Source organism: Syngnathus leptorhynchus, chromosome 7 (genome assembly GCF_054491065.1).
Source record: "Syngnathus leptorhynchus isolate UIUO chromosome 7, UIUO_Slep, whole genome shotgun sequence".
In the NCBI taxonomy this organism is placed as follows: domain Eukaryota; kingdom Metazoa; phylum Chordata; class Actinopteri; order Syngnathiformes; family Syngnathidae; genus Syngnathus; species Syngnathus leptorhynchus.
Genome location: NC_141201.1, coordinates 14,145,428 through 14,163,051, shown reverse-complemented (window position 1 = coordinate 14,163,051; position 17,624 = coordinate 14,145,428). Strand labels below are relative to the sequence as shown.

General features: G+C 44.4%; 1 pseudogene; it reads right to left on the bottom strand.

Moving 5' to 3' along the window:
* Positions 1–207: 207 nt before the first annotated feature.
* LOC147054847 (general transcription factor II-I repeat domain-containing protein 2 pseudogene) lies at positions 208–16,950 on the bottom strand (annotated as a pseudogene).
* Positions 16,951–17,624: the final 674 nt, after the last annotated feature.

The following is a 17,624-nucleotide window of genomic DNA, read 5'->3' as shown; positions in this document are numbered from 1 at the left end:
CGTGTAAACCAGGGGTGTCAAAGTCAAATGGACGGAGGGCCAAATAAAAAAATCAGCTACAAGACGAGGGCCGGACTGTTCAAATGTTCATTGAAAAATTTTTAAATGACGCATATAGTCTAGTGAACCTAATTGAACCTACTGAAAACCTAACAAATATATTACAATATGATCAGATAAATAAAGCAATATTTTCTTATGGCTCTGTCAGTAATCTTTAATTTTCAACAGACACAAAAGACAAATTTCCTTTATATAAATATCCCCATAACATGAACATTAAATGAAAGAAACCGGTATTCAAGGCACCATCAGTAGACTATATTTTCTATTTTAGCAAAAGTGGGCTAAATTTACTTCAAAGAAAAAACAATAATAGCAATTTTCTATCATCCACTCAACTGAAATATTTTTAAAATATAATTGGATTGAAATACAAAAAAATAAAGTGCAAAAATCTATTAATCAAAAACAACACTTTGTTTAAGGAGAAGTAACATGCAGTGAAAACAAATATTAAATTTTAACTTTTAAACTTGAACTGAGTAAAAACTCTAAATATGTGATTGCACAGTAATGTTCACTTGTTTGAGGTTGAGGGTGATACTTGGTGGTGTCCCATCTTTTCCACAAGTTCATCAATGTTCGGGGTAAGGCTCTGAGCTGAAGAAATTAAAGGAATATAAGAGTTTGATCTTAAAGTAGTTCATTAGACATCTTGTGTATGAGAGTATGAATCTGTAAAGTGCTGAGTGTGTGACGATGGAGACAAAACAAGATATGTGGGCAAGGATGTGCACGAATGAAATGTTCCAGATTAAACAATGACGCAGGAGCAGCAAGGAGTACAAGATGACCCAGGGGCAGCGGGGAGATAACAACTAGGGGACCCTGTATGGAAAACTACAACCAGGAGGAGCGAGCAAATGATTCTGCAGAAGAAGAAAGACCAATAAGAGCAAGCTAAAGTTAAATGCAGTGTACACATAGCCAATAGAATAATGACAGAATGCCTTTGTTTATGTGCCATTTGCATATTGTGTAGTATAATTAATGGCTGGGCAACTCGGAAGTAGAGTACGTCTGCTGGTGGGAACAGAGACGTACAGAGGTGTATTGAGAGGGACCCGAGACCCAGGTGATGTATTAGATTTGGTTGTTAGGAATAAATCCACTCGTGTGTGAAAATGCCAGCTTCCTGATACCTTTCTATTGCAGAACGAGCGCGCAAATTGTTGGATGAGTGGCAGTTGGGTAAAGTCACAAATTGGAGTCAGATTAGTAACTCGCGTTCAAGTTAAATTAGAAATAAATTCCAACAATTTATGGTGACCCCGACGTGATGCAAGAGAGGTAAAAGAGTCTGGGACTCTAAGGAAGTCTGGGACTTCGGTAACCACAAGAGTCTGGGACTCGGGGTCTGGGACCCACGTCCACACCAGGTGACGACCTGATAAAGACGCCACACGTCCGACCGTCTTTCCTCTTGGGCCCACAGTGAGACAAGGTAAGCAGATTCCTTTTCAAATTCTGCATATTGACAACGCTAAATTATAAGAGGAAGGATGAGCGGAACAGTGAAAGTGTGTAGTAGGGTATAAAATCTGGGATTTACCTACTAGAATAGTTTGGAACTATTTGCGGTTACTATACGGTTTAAAATCTGGGATTTACGTATTAGTACAAGTGTGGACTTAGTAGGGTATAAAATCTGGGATTTACCTACTAGAATAGTTTGGAACTATTCGTGGTCACGATACGGTTTAAAATCTGGGATTTACGTATCAGTGTGAGTGTGGAAACTAAAATTGTTCTGTGTGAAAAGTGGTGACGTGATGCAAGAGAGGTAAAAGAGTCTGGGACTCTAAAGAAGTCTGGGACTTCGGTAACCACAAGAGTCTGGGACTCGGGGTCTGGGACCCACGTCCACACCAGGTGACGGCCTGATAAAGACGCCACACGTCCGACCGTCTTTCCTCTTGGGCCCACAGTGAGATAAGGTAAGCAGATTCCTTTTCAAATTCTGCACATTGACAACGCTAAATTACAAGAGGAAGGATGAGCGGAACAGTGAAAGTGTGTAGTAGGGTATAAAATCTGGGATTTACCTACTAGAATAGTTTGGAACTATTTTCGGTTACTATACGGTTTAAAATCTGGGATTTACGTATCAGTACAAGTGTGGACTTAGTAGGGTATAAAATCTGGGATTTACCTACTAGAATAGTTTGGAACTATTCGTGGTTACGATACGGTTTAAAATCTGGGATTTACGTATCAGTGTGAGTGTGAGTGTGAGTGTGAGTGTGGAAACTAAAATTGTTCTGCGTAAAAAGTGGTTGGGAGACACACGAGTGGATTTAAAGATGGCGGATAAGAGGAAGTGGGATAATGGTCTCGGGTCCCTTCAAATTAAGGGTCCCTTCAAATTAAGGGTCCCTTCAAATTAATGGAAGAAAAAGTAAGAAATAAGTGAAAGGCAGGATCCTGATCGAAATAAAAATCTAGATAAACGGATCAAACCCATGTAACAGAATGGGAACCTGGCTGAGAAAAAAAAAAAAAAAAAAAAAAGAAGAAACGGAAATTATCTTAAATGTACAGGAGATATTCGCGTTAAAGGAAAAAGTAAGAGAGAAACACTGAAGTTAAAATTTGCAAAATAAAAGGAAAAGAATTACAAAAAGCGTCTAAAAGTAAAATAGAGAATAAATCAGACAAGTAAGATGAGCAAAAAGGTGTTCTTAGTGTGGTCTTTGTGGTCTTTTATGTTGTGCGCCAAACGTGTGTGTAGGGTGTGTGTGCGTGCGTGTGCGCAGAGGATCCTCATGAATGAGTGTGTGTATGTGTGTGTATGTATATGTGTGTGTGAGTGAGATGTGTGTCCTATGGAAGAAATTAGTCATGGAGAATGTTCAGGAGCCTGTTGAGTGATAATAGGGAAGTTGAGAAGTAGACGATGTGTGTTTAAGTTGGTTGGAGAAACTAAGACGATCGAGGTGAGGCAGAGAAAGTGTGAGGTTTTCAGAGAATGTTTGAAGAAGAGTGATGCACATTTGCATGAAGGATAGAAGGCGCTGATGGAAAAAAAAGTATAACCAAAACATCATCCTCTATGACGTTTGCGCAGCGTTATTTGTTGTTGTTTGTGAGCTGTGTCTCTGCTGTTTTTTGTGTTGTCTGTGTGCTGTCAGTGTTATGTGTTAAAAGGATGAAATTGGCTAAAATAGGTAAATAAAAAGAATTTATTAGACTGTAGTCTATCTGATTTGCAACGCAAAACAAAAGCAATTTGGAAAGATGTGTCAAATTAAATGATAATGTAATCGTATGTAGTAATACGTTATTGCATGTTAGGTGGCCATCAGGGTTGCGGTTTTGTTAACTTTAACAATATGGTATTTGTGAGAAGAGATGAGAGATTAGTTGGCAATTTATATAGAACACTCCCAAAATTATGCTGCATTGTGTTGATTTAAAAAGATCTATTTGGCCTTTGCAGGGTGAGCCACTGTGTTGCATGCATCTGGCCATGGAGAAAGTATGTTGTTTATTTGTGTACTTTGTCAACAACCAATGTAGATGTTAAAGAATGAAATTAATATCTTTAAAATGAATGTGGATTGAGACCACAGGTAAACACCCAGGCAACTACCCTGAAGCTAAGATGATGTTCAGGACGGCGATGCTGAACGGCCTCCCAAATGAGGTGCAAGCGATCATGAGAGTTGATCTGGACATTTGGTCTGTCCGGAACCGAGATTCAAGAGGCATTTGATACACCATTGCCGCATCTACATGGAAAAAGCAAATAAAGATCAAAAGGAAACTGACGCTCTGGCGACTAGTTTGGTTAAATTACAGTTGGCAAAGTTGCATGGTGAGGCAAAACAAGAAAAGGTTAAACAAAAACAGATGTATCAGACTCCAGTGGGGGCTGGACGGGGCTGAGGCCAAGGGTTCCGTGGTGGATACAGAGGGCGAGGTTAAGGCGCCCTCCCAGGACTGGGGCGGAATTGGTTCGCTCCAGGGACTTGCTTCAACTCCGGGGCCCCTGATCACTGGGCGCGAGATTGTAATGGCAACCCACCACCAGCAGGGGCGGAGCAGCAGAACCAGCAAGCAGGGCCACCACACCAAAGTGGACCACAGCAGCCCCGCCCGGGGCCACAGCCGAATCCACATGGGCAGTATTACCAAGCCGACCCGTGGTACGGCCCGGACGAATAGTGGGGCCTGGGAAGCTCGGGAAGCACAGGCCAGGCAGAGCCAATGCTTCGGTTGACAGTGGCAGACACTCCGGTCCAGATGTTGATGGACACTGGAGCAACACATTCATCGATCAACATGCCACGGCCAAGTACAGCGTTGTCGAAACGAGTTACAACGTTGGTCGGCTTCTCGGGACGTCCTCAGACTCTGCCCTTCACTCGACCATTGAAAACGGAAATCACAAACACCGGACAGAAACTATATCATTCATATGTTCATGCAATGGACACACCCATCAACTTGATGGGCAGAGACATGTCAGCATTGAGAGCCCAGATTCTGTGCGGCGAGAAGGGACTTACAGTGACATTTCCTGACGGACAGTTTCTGGAATGCTCCCAGCCTGTGACACCTCAGGGTCAGTGGTTGATGGCACCACTCCCCACAGTACCAGAAACAGCACGAATCTACTGGGCGAGATTGAATCCTGAGACTCCGTTTGGGAGAGGTGTCTACTCCACGTACCTCCTGTGGAAACCATGGATCCAGGCATTGGCACCGTACCACCCCCCAGTGGATCCATTGCATTGCACTCTATATTATGATAGAGAATCAGATGAGATATATAGAGATGCGTTTGAAGAAATTGAGGGAGATGATTGGACATTACAATCACCATGCATCTTTGTGGGCCCCGAGGGGGTGGCAGCATATGTATAGTTGTCGCCGAAGCAAGAGCAATGGTATCGAATGAGTGAGGAAGGTTTGCCTGTCACTGGCTGTGTCGCCAGGCCATGAGCCCCGCCAATTGGGGCCCATGGTGAAACGATTAACACAACAACATGACTGGATGATGACTGAGATTTCAGATGTGTGGCATTCGGCCGCAACCAAAAGTTACAGAATAATGGCAAAAATGGTAGATGAGTCAGACCTTGAATTGGTCTTCCTGGCCCGCCATCATGGGCGGGAACAGACGGACCATGAGTCTGCACAGGCGATGCTGGATCAAATGCCACAGACCTTGTGGTCACAGGGTCCATTCGATGTTGGTTTTTGTCATACGGTTCAGCCGATCCAATTGGAAGTTGATTGCTCCAGTCCGGTCCGCCGTCCTCAATATCGATGGCCGAAGGAAGCAGCCAAAGGTATGGAGGACACAGGGGCACAGTGCCTGCCAATGGTGGGCTTAAAGATTGACCGCCCGAACAGGCAGGTCAAGAGAGGGAATGTGACAATGGCGAGAATTGGATCCAAGTCGGACTCGAAAGTGTCTGAACAACGACGACGACGATGCAAATGTTTAACTTTATTGACTATTTTCAGAAGTGATGGAGCGAAAGAAGAACGAGTGATGGTGTATCAGTCCTGCAATGGAACGGTATGGTAAGAAGCAGAGCAAGATGGTGGTAAGACGCTGACACAGACACAACAACTACTGCTAAATCTGAAGTGTAAACAACTGACACAGGTGAAAGCTTGGGTGACAATTTTCCACTGGACTCAACAATGGCTTGATTTGTTAGATAAATTGGACAATTATCAACCACGGTACAAGGACTGGCCCTGGGATTGGAAATATCCAGGAGTCATGGTGTAATGAAAATGTGTCTTTGCCAGCAGGAATCCCTCTCGCTCGTGCTGATGTTTGGCTGTGGTGTGGAGCAAAAGTGTTGTACGATAGGCTTCCCTCCAATGCCTCAGGTAAGTGCGCCCTAGTAACGCTGATCATGCCAATTAGTGTGATAGCATTAGACGTGTCCAGAATAAATTGGGAAGGCGTTGGACGGTGGGGAAGAATCCCCTTCCTTTTGAGGAAGAAAAAGGACATGCAAGAATGGTTGAATGCAGGAGACCCCACGTACATAGATGCAAGTGGAGTTCCAAGAGGGGTCCCTGATGAATACAAATTGATGAATCAAGTGGCGGCAGGATGGGAGAGTATTTTCCTGCTCATTACAGTAAACAAAAATGTGGACCGGATTAATTATGTCCACTACAATGTCCAACGATTGGCGAACTTCACCACCTCGGCACTCCAGGCAGTGCATGAGCAATTAGCAGCCACGTCTCTTATGGCATTCCAAAATAGAATAGGTTTAGATATGGTGTTAGCGGAAAGAGGAGGAGTCTGTGGTATTTTTGGGGATCAGTGCTGTACTCTGATTCCCAACAATACGTCTCCTGACGGTCGGCTCACTAAGGCATTGGAGGGTCTGCGCACGCTAAGTAACAAAATGAAGGAGCACTCAGGTGTGGACACCAGTTGGTACTCTGACTGGTTAAACGTCTTTGGCAAATATAAAAGCTTGATTGCATCAGTACTGATTTCTATCGCTGTGTTTGCTGCTATTATGGTGTTATGCGGATGTTGCTGTATTCCATGTATCAGATCATTAACTGTTAAGACAATTGAACGCACGTTGGGGCCACTCCCTCCGGGTGGCCAGTACATGATGATCCCTCAGAAGGACCCCCAGGAGGCGGAGACAGCTGTGGCCCTCCGGGATGTGAGTATGTGAAGGTGGCCTCAGGGACCTGAGGCCATGAGGAGGGTATGAAATTTTGTGTTTAACAATAAAACAAGGTATTCGAGTGATGACCTCAGTGGTCTGAGGTCATGAGAGGGATTAAAGGAATATAAGAGTTTGATCTTAAAGTAGTTTATTAGACATCTTGTGTATGAGAGTATGAATCTGTAAAGTGCTGAGTGTGTGACGATGGAGACAAAACAAGATATGTGGGCAAGGATGTGCACGAATGAAATGTTCCAGATTAAACAATGACGCAGGAGCAGCAAGGAGTACAAGATGACCCAGGGGCAGCGGGGAGATAACAACTAGGGGACCCTGTATGGAAAACTACAACCAGGAGGAGCGAGCAAATGATTCTGCAGAAGAAGAAAGACCAATAAGAGCAAGCTAAAGTTAAATGCAGTGTACACATAGCCAATAGAATAATGACAGAATGCCTTTGTTTATGTGCCATTTGCATATTGTGTAGTATAATTAATGGCTGGGCAACTCGGAAGTAGAGTACGTCTGCTGGTGGGAACAGAGACGTACAGAGGTGTATTGAGAGGGACCCGAGACCCAGGTGATGTATTAGATTTGGTTGTTAGGAATAAATCCACTCGTGTGTGAAAATGCCAGCTTCCTGATACCTTTCTATTGCAGAACGAGCGCGCAAATTGTTGGATGAGTGGCAGTTGGGTAAGGTCACAAATTGGAGTCAGATTAGTAACTCGCGTTCAAGTTAAATTAGAAATAAATTCCAACAAAATCCTCAGAATTGAGTGGAGGTGTTCAGCAGTAAGTCGACTTCTGTGTGATGTTTTGTTCAGGTTCATCAAAGAAAACAGTTGTTCACACAGGTATGTGCTGCCAAACATAGACAACGTTTGAGCAGCCTGGATGCGCAGCTGGGGCATTGTGCCGGGGAGGAAACGGGCGAACTCCGCAGCACCCACTGCCGCATATTTTGCCCTCAGTGCATCATTGCATTGGAGGTCAATCAACTCCATTTGGAGGTTTGGTGGTGAGCTTTCCACGTCAACAGCAAATGGGTTACCGAGCAGTTCCAACCTGCTTTTTTGTGCTTCAAAGTCAGCAAATCGGCGTCGAAAGTCAGCGGCAAGCATACCTATTTTATCAGCCAACTGTGTGCTCGGGAACGCACTGGTAGAGAGCTTCTCTTTCATGGTCTGGCAGCTGGGAAAGTGGCTCAAATTTTCTTTCCGCATCTGCGTCTCCCACAGAGTCAGTTTGGTTTTAAATGCCTTCACTGTACTGTACATATCAGAGATGACACGATCCCGACCCTGCAGCTGCAAGTTTATTGCATTCAGATGACTCGTAATGTCACACAGAAAAGCCATTTCACACAGAAACATTTCGTCTCGGAGTTGTGTTGTGTCTTTCCCTTTGCTGTCCAAGAACAGACAAATCTCCTCACGAAGCTCGAAACATCTTTGAAGCACCTTTCCCTGGCTTAGCCATCGCACCTCTGTGTGATAAGGCAAATCACCATGCTCCGTTTCTAACTCCGTCAGAAATGCCTTGAACTGGCGGTGATTCAAACCTTTGGCTCTGATAAAGTTAACTGTGCGCGTGATGATGCTCATTACATGCTCCATTTTCAAGGCTTTACCGCACAACGCTTCCTGGTGTATGATACAATGATAAGCTGTCAGCTCACCTGTCGCGTTTTCCTCTTGCATCTTTTCCCGTATCTTCGCCACCAGTCCGCTCCTGTGTCCACACATCGCAGGTGCTCCGTCGGTTGTCAAACCCACGAGTTTTTCCCAAGGCAGCTCCATCTCATTTACACATCTTGACACCTCTTCATACAAATCATGCCCCGTAGTTGTGCCATGCATAGGACGTAAAGCCAAAAACTCCTCTGTCACGCTTAGGTTGGAGTCCACTCCGCGGATGAAAATTGACAACTGGGCAATGTCAGAAATGTCGGTGCTCTCATCCACAGCCAAGGAATATGCAATAAAATCTTTGCCCTTTTTCACAAGCTGCTCTTTTAGATTGATGGACAACTGGTCTACTCTCTCGGCAATGGTGTTTCTGCTCAGACTCACATTTAAAAAGAGTTGCCTTTTTTCTGGGCAAACTTCGTCACAAACTTTAATCATGCAGTTTTTGATGAAATCCCCCTCCGTAAATGGCCGGGCTGATTTAGCGATCTCTTCTGCCAAAATAAAACTGGCCTTGACAGCAGCCTGGCCTTGTGATTTGGCTTTTTTGAACAGAGCCTGTCGAGATTTGAGGCCTCGTTTTAATTCCTCTGCCTTTTGTAGCCTTTGTTCCATGTCCATATTCTTGTTTTTGTCCGCGTGTTTCGTTTCATAATGTCGTCTCAGATTATACTCTTTCAGTACCGCCACACTTTCTCCACACAGAAGACACACAGGTTTTCCAGCTACCTTCGTGAACATATACTCCGACTCCCACCTTGTTTGAAACCCCCGGTTCTCAGTATCCACCTTCCGTTTGCCATTTTTGATGGGTATCTGAAAGTTAATTTTACTGTGATGCTGACGACTGCTGTGCCAATATATATTGAAATGAAGCAGCCTACTGCTCGGTGCGTCACCTTTGCATTGTGGGAAATGTAGTATTGGTGCGTGTAAAAGATCTGCGGGCTGCCGGCTTGCTGCGGGCCGGTTCTAATAATAAATCAAGATCATCCCAGGGGCCGTAAAAAACCTTCTTGCGGGCCGGATGTGGCCCGCGGGCCTTGACATATGTGGTGTAAACAATGCCGCGTACGCGCGCCGTCGGACTCGTGATTTGCATGTCTAATTATTCCACAGACCCATATAACGATATATAAAGTATATTTCAAATAACTATCATATAGCAACAATATTACCAAACCATCTGTCACTCCAAATCATAAAATACATTGATCATCGATCGTGTAAACAATGCCGCGTACGCGCGCCGTCAGACTCGTGATTTGCATGTCTGGCGTGATGTGTGCTCGCATTCTGTCCATCACAAGCAGAGCTTGCATCCTAAATTGCATTGCTGCCCCTACTGTTTTTTTTCTTTTTTTTTTTTTCTTTTTTTACATCACCACACTAAATTCTCTTCACCAGACCTGTGCTTTTTAAAAACTCAAAAAAACAGCGCTTTCCCCTCCCAGTTGTTCCGTCACGGCCAAAGGTGAAATTTAAATCACCCTCGTTCAGTTTAGTTTGAAAATAACTATATTTCTTTTTCAGTTGTTTTTTTTTGTTTTGTTTATTTGTTTCATGAACTTGAATATTGTGCTTTAAAGTGTGAATTGCTTTATTGTTTTTTTCAGTGTATTAAAAATAATATGTGAGGTGATCCACTGTACTAGTAAGTAATGTGTTAATGATCAAGTAAATGTTTTTGAAAAAAAAACACATATAAGTCGCTCCTGAGTATAAGTCGCCCCCCCACCCAAACTATGAAAAAAAACGCGACTTATAGTCCGAAAATTACGGTAAGTAGAAAGCATGAGCGCAAATGGGGTTTAACCAAACTTGAGGTTTTCCATCAGGCATGGCGCGACAGCCTCCTGAAATATAAAGATGCGCTTATCTTATCAAAAACTTGTTATTTTTCGCAGGTCATTAATCTCAATAAGAACAATCCTAAATACCTATTTGATACAGTGGCAAAGCTAACACTACGCCAGCCAACCCCCGATAGCTCCTTTCACTCGGCTGACGAGTTCATGAAATTCTTTACTCGAAAGATTGAATCCATTAGGGATGAGATCAAGATGACCATTCCGATCGCTTAGTCGAGACCGCTGATTACCGGCGCTGACGATCATGCAATAACCCTTTTAGAGCTAATCATTCCACTGAGACAGCACTTGCTAAAGTGACTAATGATCTCCTCATAGCTATGGATTCAAACACTTCATCGGTATTGTTACTACTCGATCTTAGTGCTGCCTTCGACACTGTTGACTTCGATATTTTATTAGAGCGTCTTAAAGGTTGTGTTGGTATTTCGGGGTCAGCACAAGGCTGGTTTCATTCGTATCTATCAGACAGGACGCACCGAGTGGTCCATTGCAATGAGTCCTCTGAGCTCTATAAAGTTACGTGTGGTGTCCCACAGGGATCGGTACTAGGACCAATTCTATTTAATATTTATATGACTCCGCTTGGGGACATAATACGTAAATATAATATTAGTTTTCAATGTTACGCGGATGACACCCAATTATATATGCCGTTATCAATGACAGATCCGCTGGACTGTTGTAATCTTGAGGCATGCCTTGCGGAGATCAAGCAATGGATGTCTCTCAACTTTCTTCGTCTGAACCCAGATAAAACTGAGATGTTGATAATTGGTCCAGCTCGTTATCAACATTTATTTAAGGAAACCGCTATAACTCTAGATAACCGTACTATCACTCAGAGTGATACTGTAACTAATCTCGGGGTAATATTTGACCAAACGCTCTCCTTTCAAAAGCACATTAAGAATATAACCAGAATAGCATTTTTTCACCTTCGTAATATTGCTAAGATTCGCCCAATCCTCTCGACCGGTGATGCGGAAATTATTATACATGCATTTATCACGTCGCGCCTGGACTACTGTAATGCATTATTCTCTGGTCTTCGCAAGTCCAGCATCAAAAGTCTACAGTTAGTACAAAATGCTGCTGCAAGGCTGCTCTCACGGACAAGAAAATTTGATCACATTACCCCAATATTAGCCAATTTACACTGGCTCCTGGTCCATTTAAGATGTGACTTCAAGGTTCTTCTATTAACCTATAAATCATTGCATGGCTTAGCGCCTTCATATCTCGTCGACTTAGTTGTTCCTTATGTTCCTTCTCGTAACCTTCGTTCGCAAAACGCTAGTCTTTTAGTGACACCGAGGGCCAAGAAAATGTCTGCAGGGGCTAGAGCATTTTCTATTCGGGCTCCAGAGCATTTAATGAGTGTTTGTCTGACAGTTTTATATTTTCTTGTTTGTCTGATCGTACCATGTTGCGCCACAAGTACAGCAGGCAGGTTCTGCTCGACATCGGCGAAAGCGAGTTTTGCGGCGTTTCGGGCTTTGATACGGGGACGTTAAAGTTGCTGGGACTGCTTCGGTCTGAATCATCGCCGGACTCGTCTGCTACTCCTTCCCCGGCCAGGCAGCGTCGGAAGCGGTGTGCGAGGAAGCAGAAGAGGGGAAAGCGCGGAGGTGTCCGGACCAGGCTAGCGCCGAACCCAACTCGCCCGGCAGCAGTTAAGTTCAAGTTAACTAGCGCTAGGCTAGACTTCCAGCATGCACATAGCTCCTTGTGTAGACTAGTGCGTCACAGTTTGAATAGTGCTACAGTACACCTGAACACACTTTCTACTGAGGTGGCAGACGAATCCAAACGCTCCACCCCGACCGGTATAGCTGATGATATGGTGCCTGTTTCAGATAATATTACGTGTGTACCAAATGTTTACTATCAAATTCCTATGGTCGTATCGTCCCGCCGCGCGAATAAACAATTGAGAGGTGATGTCAGGCCTAGAGAACACAATCTTACTTTCATTTCGTTCAAAAATCCTCTGACAATTGCGACCCCTGACCAACCGATGACACTTAAACTTGGTTTTATGAATATTAGATCGCTTCATACGAAAGCAGTTCTCGTTAATGACCTCATCACGGAACATAATCTAAATATATTTGGTCTTTGCGAGACCTGGTTGAGACCTAATGAACTGCTACCGCTTAATGAGGCCTCGCCTCCAAATTTTGTGAGCTCGCATGTGGCGCGTCCTCGAAAAAAGGGTGGGGGTGTTGCCCTCATCTCGAATTCCGATCTTAGATTTACGCCTCGTTCGACTAACATATTTAAAACGTTTGAAGTTCTCACTGTCCGATCTACCGCTTTACCGTCATTTTATCTTGCTGTTATTTACCGTCCACCTGGGGCTTACGCTGGCTTCCTGGATGAATTTTCAGAATTCGTGGCTGATCTAGTGACAAACGCGGATAATATAATAATCATGGGCGATTTTAACGTCCACATGAATTTACCGTCTGAGCCACTTACTTCGGCGTTTCAGACTCTTATTGATACGTTTGGTTTCACGCAAGCCGTACAGGTAGCAACGCATAAGAATGGTAATACCTTAGATTTGGTATTATCCCGAGGACTGGCAACCTCTAATATAACAGTACTGCCATACACTACTGTTTTGTCTGATCACTACTTAATAAAATTTGAAATTTTAGTTCTTAGTCAAAGACAAGATAGCAATCAGAATTACAGCAGCCGTAATATTAACTCCATGACTGCGACTGCGCTATCTGAGCTACTGCGACCAGCAACTGCCGTATTGCCCTCATATACCGGCTCTATTGATAATCTTACGAATGAATTCAATGCTACATTGTTAAATGCCATTGACTCTGTGGCGCCGCTACGTCTAAAAACTCGCCGTAGACTGCCTACTCTGTGGTTCACAGATGAAACACGTTCGCTTAAACAATTAAGTAGAAAGCATGAGCGCAAATGGCGTTTAACCAGACTTGAGGTTTTCCATCAGGCATGGCGTGACAGCCTCCTGAAATATAAAGATGCGCTTATCTTAGCTAAAACTCGTTATTTTTCGCAGGTCATTAATCTCAATAAGAACAATCCTAAATACCTATTTGATACGGTGGCAAAGCTAACACTACGCCAGCCAACCCCCGATAGCTCCTTTCACTCGGCTGACGAGTTCATGAAATTTTTTGCTCGGAAGATTGACTCCATTAGGGATGAGATCAAGATGACCATTCCGATCATTCAGTCAGGACCGCCGATTACCGGCGCCGATGATCATGCGATAACCTTTTCAAATTTTGAATGCGTGTCCCTCGAAAGGCTTACACAATTAGTTAGTGCGGCTAAACAAACAACATGTTTACTTGACCCGCTTCCAACCAAACTACTTAAAGAATTATTTCAAATCTTAGGACCGTCCGTTCTAAATATAATTAATCTGTCTATCTCCTCTGGGATAGTGCCTACAGCCTTTAAAACCGCTATCATTAAACCGCTACTTAAGCGACCAAATCTTGACCCGGACTGTCTCGGTAACTATAGGCCAGTTTCAAATCTCCCATTCATAGCAAAACTGCTTGAGAAAGTAGTAGCGCAGCAGCTTGTTGATTACATGGTCGCTAATAATCGATATGAATCTTTTCAGTCTGGGTTTAGAGCTAATCATTCCACTGAGACAGCACTTGCTAAAGTGACTAATGATCTCCTCTTAGCTATGGATTCAAATACTTCGTCGGTATTGTTACTACTAGATCTTAGTGCTGCCTTTGACATTGTTGACTTCAATATTTTGTTAGAGCGTCTTAAAAGTTGTGTTGGTATTTCGGGGTCAGCACTAGACTGGTTTCGTTCGTATCTATCAGACAGGACGCACCGAGTGGTCCATGGCAATGCGTCCTCTGAGCTCTATAAAGTTACGTGTGGTGTCCCACAGGGATCGGTGCTAGGACCACTTCTATTTAATATTTATATGACTCCGCTTGGGGACATAATACGTAAATATAATGTTAGTTTTCAATGTTATGCGGATGACACCCAATTATATATGCCATTATCAATGACAGATCCGCGGGACTGTTGTAATCTTGAGGCATGCCTTGCCTCAAGATGTGACTTCAAAGTTCTTTTGTTAACCTATAAATCATTGCATGGCTTAGCGCCTTCATATCTCGTCGACTTAGTTGTTCCTTATGTTCCGTCTCGTAACCTTCGTTCGCAAAACGCTAGTTTTTTAGTGACACAGAGGGCCAAGAAAATGTCTGCAGGGGCTAGAGCATTTTCCATTCGGGCTCCAGAGCTCTGGAATGCCCTGCCAATGGATATTAGAACTGCTACCTCAGTAGAAACATTTAAGACACGTTTAAAGACGTATTTCTATGATGTGGCCTTTAACCTCTCCCCGACCCCACTCCCCCACCCCTCCCCGGCTGGGGAGGTGGTTAGGTGACACCCATGCTGACGATGGCTATCTAGATTCTCGTGGACCAATTCACCATGAGGGAACTGCAGTGGAATACCCTCCTGGAGGACACTGCCAGGACAATCGAAGGCACCTCCGACAGCTCTTGGCTTTGGCCTGGGCATCCACTTTTTGGTTTCCATATGATGTATTTTATGTGCCCTCTTTGCATCCATTGCAGCCTGGTGATCCTGAAAGGGGGATCCTTCCATCTGTGGTCCCTTCTCAAGGTTTCTCATTTTTCCCCTTGTAGGGTTTTTTTGAGTTTTTCCTTGCCCTTTTGGGAGCCTAAGATCAGGGGATGCTTTGAGAATTATTGTCAATTGATTGTCTATGTGAAGCCCTTTGAGACTGCTTGTGATTTAGGGCTATACAAATAAACTTGACTTGACTTGACTGCCCTACCAATGGATATTAGAACTGCTACCTCAGTAGAGGCATTTAAGACACGTTTAAAGACATATTTCTATGATATGGCCTTTAATTAACTTGTAGTAGCCGATTCGGCTGGAGTTTGTTTTTGCTCCCTCTCCCCGACCCCACTCCCCCCACCCCTCCCCGGCTGGGGAGGTGGTTAGGTGACACCCAAGCTGACGGCGGCTATCTAGATTCTCGTGGACCAATTCAGCATGAGGGAACTGCAGCGGATTACCCTCCTAGAGGACACTGCCAGGACAATCGAAGGCACCTCCGACAGCTCTTCGCTTTGGCCTGGACATCCACTTTTTGATTTCCATATTATGTATTTTATGTGCCCTCTTTGGATCCATTGCAGCCTGGTGATCCTGAAAGGGGGATCTTTTCATCTGTGGTCCCTTCTCAAGGTTTCTCATTTTTCCCCTGGTAGGGGTTTTTGAGTTTTTCCTTGCCCTTTTGGGAGCCCAAGATCAGGGGATGCTTTGAGAATAATTGTCAATTGATTGTCTATGTGAAGCCCTTTTAGCCTGCTTGTGATTTAAGGCTATACAAATAAACTTGACTTGACTTGACTTGGATGTCTTCACGGACATCTTTAACATTTCCCTGCAGCAGGCCATCGTCCCGTCATGCTTCAAGGCTGCCACCATCATACCTGTGTCGAAAAATCCTACTCCTTCCTGCTTCAATGACTACCGCCCTGTGGCACTGACCCCCATCGTCATGAAGTGCTTTAAGCGGCTTGTCTTGGCGCACGTCAGATCTGTTCTTCCCCCCATCGTTAACCCCTTCCAGTTTGCCTTCCGACCCAATCGGTCCTCTGAGGATGCCATCTGCTCTGCCCTCCACTCTGCCCTCACCCACCTGAAGAACAGGGACTCGTATGTGAGATTGCTGTTTGTGGACTTCAGTTCTGCATTTGACACCATTGTTCCACAGCGTCTCATTTGCAAGCTCGACAAGCTGGGCCTCAGTACCTCCCTTTGCAACTGGCTACTGGACTTCCTCTCCCGCACCACCAGACTCAGAAACAGCTTCATACTCCAAGCTGTCCGGATCCTGAATTCCCTCCCCCCTCCACCCTCTGCTGCATGACCTGTCCTGTTCTTTTGCGCTATGATCTGGCTGTCTGCTATTAGCACGCTTGCTCCATTATGCTGCTCTTATTTATTTATTTATTTATTGTTTATTTATTTGGGTTATTTGCTTATTACTTATTCGTTGCTATTGTCTGTTCATTTTTACTCTTTGTGCTATTTGATTGTGAGTGTTGTGTACTGTGTCTAGTCACCGTGGGACGGTGGGAAACGTAATTTCGATCTCTTTGTGTGCCTTAACGTGAAGAAATTGACAATAAAGCAGACTTTGATTTATATCTATGGTTAATGGGTTTTTGGCTTTAGCTACGAGCAAAGAAACTGCATAAGAAGCCTCCAGGGGTTTGGCTGATGTAGTGGAGGCTTTTCGCATTGTGTCTTGGGATGACTTGAAATCAGAAAGTTTCCTCCTGAAGAACTCCGGTGGGTTACCAACATAGCATCCGTGTTTTGTGGTGAGATGCCGCTGGAGATGTGCCCCAGCCGGCTTCATGCTAGCGTTGGCTAATTTCTTCCCGCAAAAAAAAAATACAGCGCTTTGGGTGGGTTACAACTTGTGGACGTAAATCCCATCAAACAATAGTCTTCCATGTACTGTCGGTACTTTATCGGCTCTGGTTTTGCCTTCTTTTTTACTTGTTTCTCAGAGTTTTCAGAAGCAGCATCGCTGCTACGCTTTAGCCACATCTCCAAGTTACAGTGCGTCATCAAGGCAACCGCAGGTGACCGCTATTGGTTTGGGGAAAGTTCGTTTTTTTAAGGATTAAAATTCATCCATCCATTTTCTGAACCGCTTTGTCCCCACGGGGGTCGCGGGCGTGCTGGAGCCTATTCCAGCCGTCATCGGGCAGCAGGCGGGGGACACCCTAAACTGGTTCCCAGCCAATCATAGGGCACACAGAGACGAATACCATCCGCACTCGCACTCACACCTAGGGGCAATTTGAAGTACTCAATCGGCCTACCAAGTATGTTTTTGGGATGTGGGAGGAAACCGGAGTGCCCGGAGAAAACCCAAACATGCAAACTCCACACAGGGAGGGCCGGAGGTGGAATCGAACCCACACCCTCCTAACTGTGAGACGGACGTGCTACCCAGTGCCCCACCGAGCCGAGCCGCCCTAGGATTAAAATTGAATACTGAATATAAAACATACATTTGTATTTCATCAAACTTTTTAGAACTAATTCTCAAGACGATCAGGCTTACTGTTTTTTTGTTTTTTTTTAATACCGTAAAATCTCACGTAGCCCCTGGAGTACCTCCACGTATACCCAGGGGTATGCGTAGCCCCATTTGAGAACCACTAATATAGTGCATATACCTGCACAAAGGTCAAGTGATTGAAACCCTACGCTGTTACTCTACAGTGTTCTTGGAA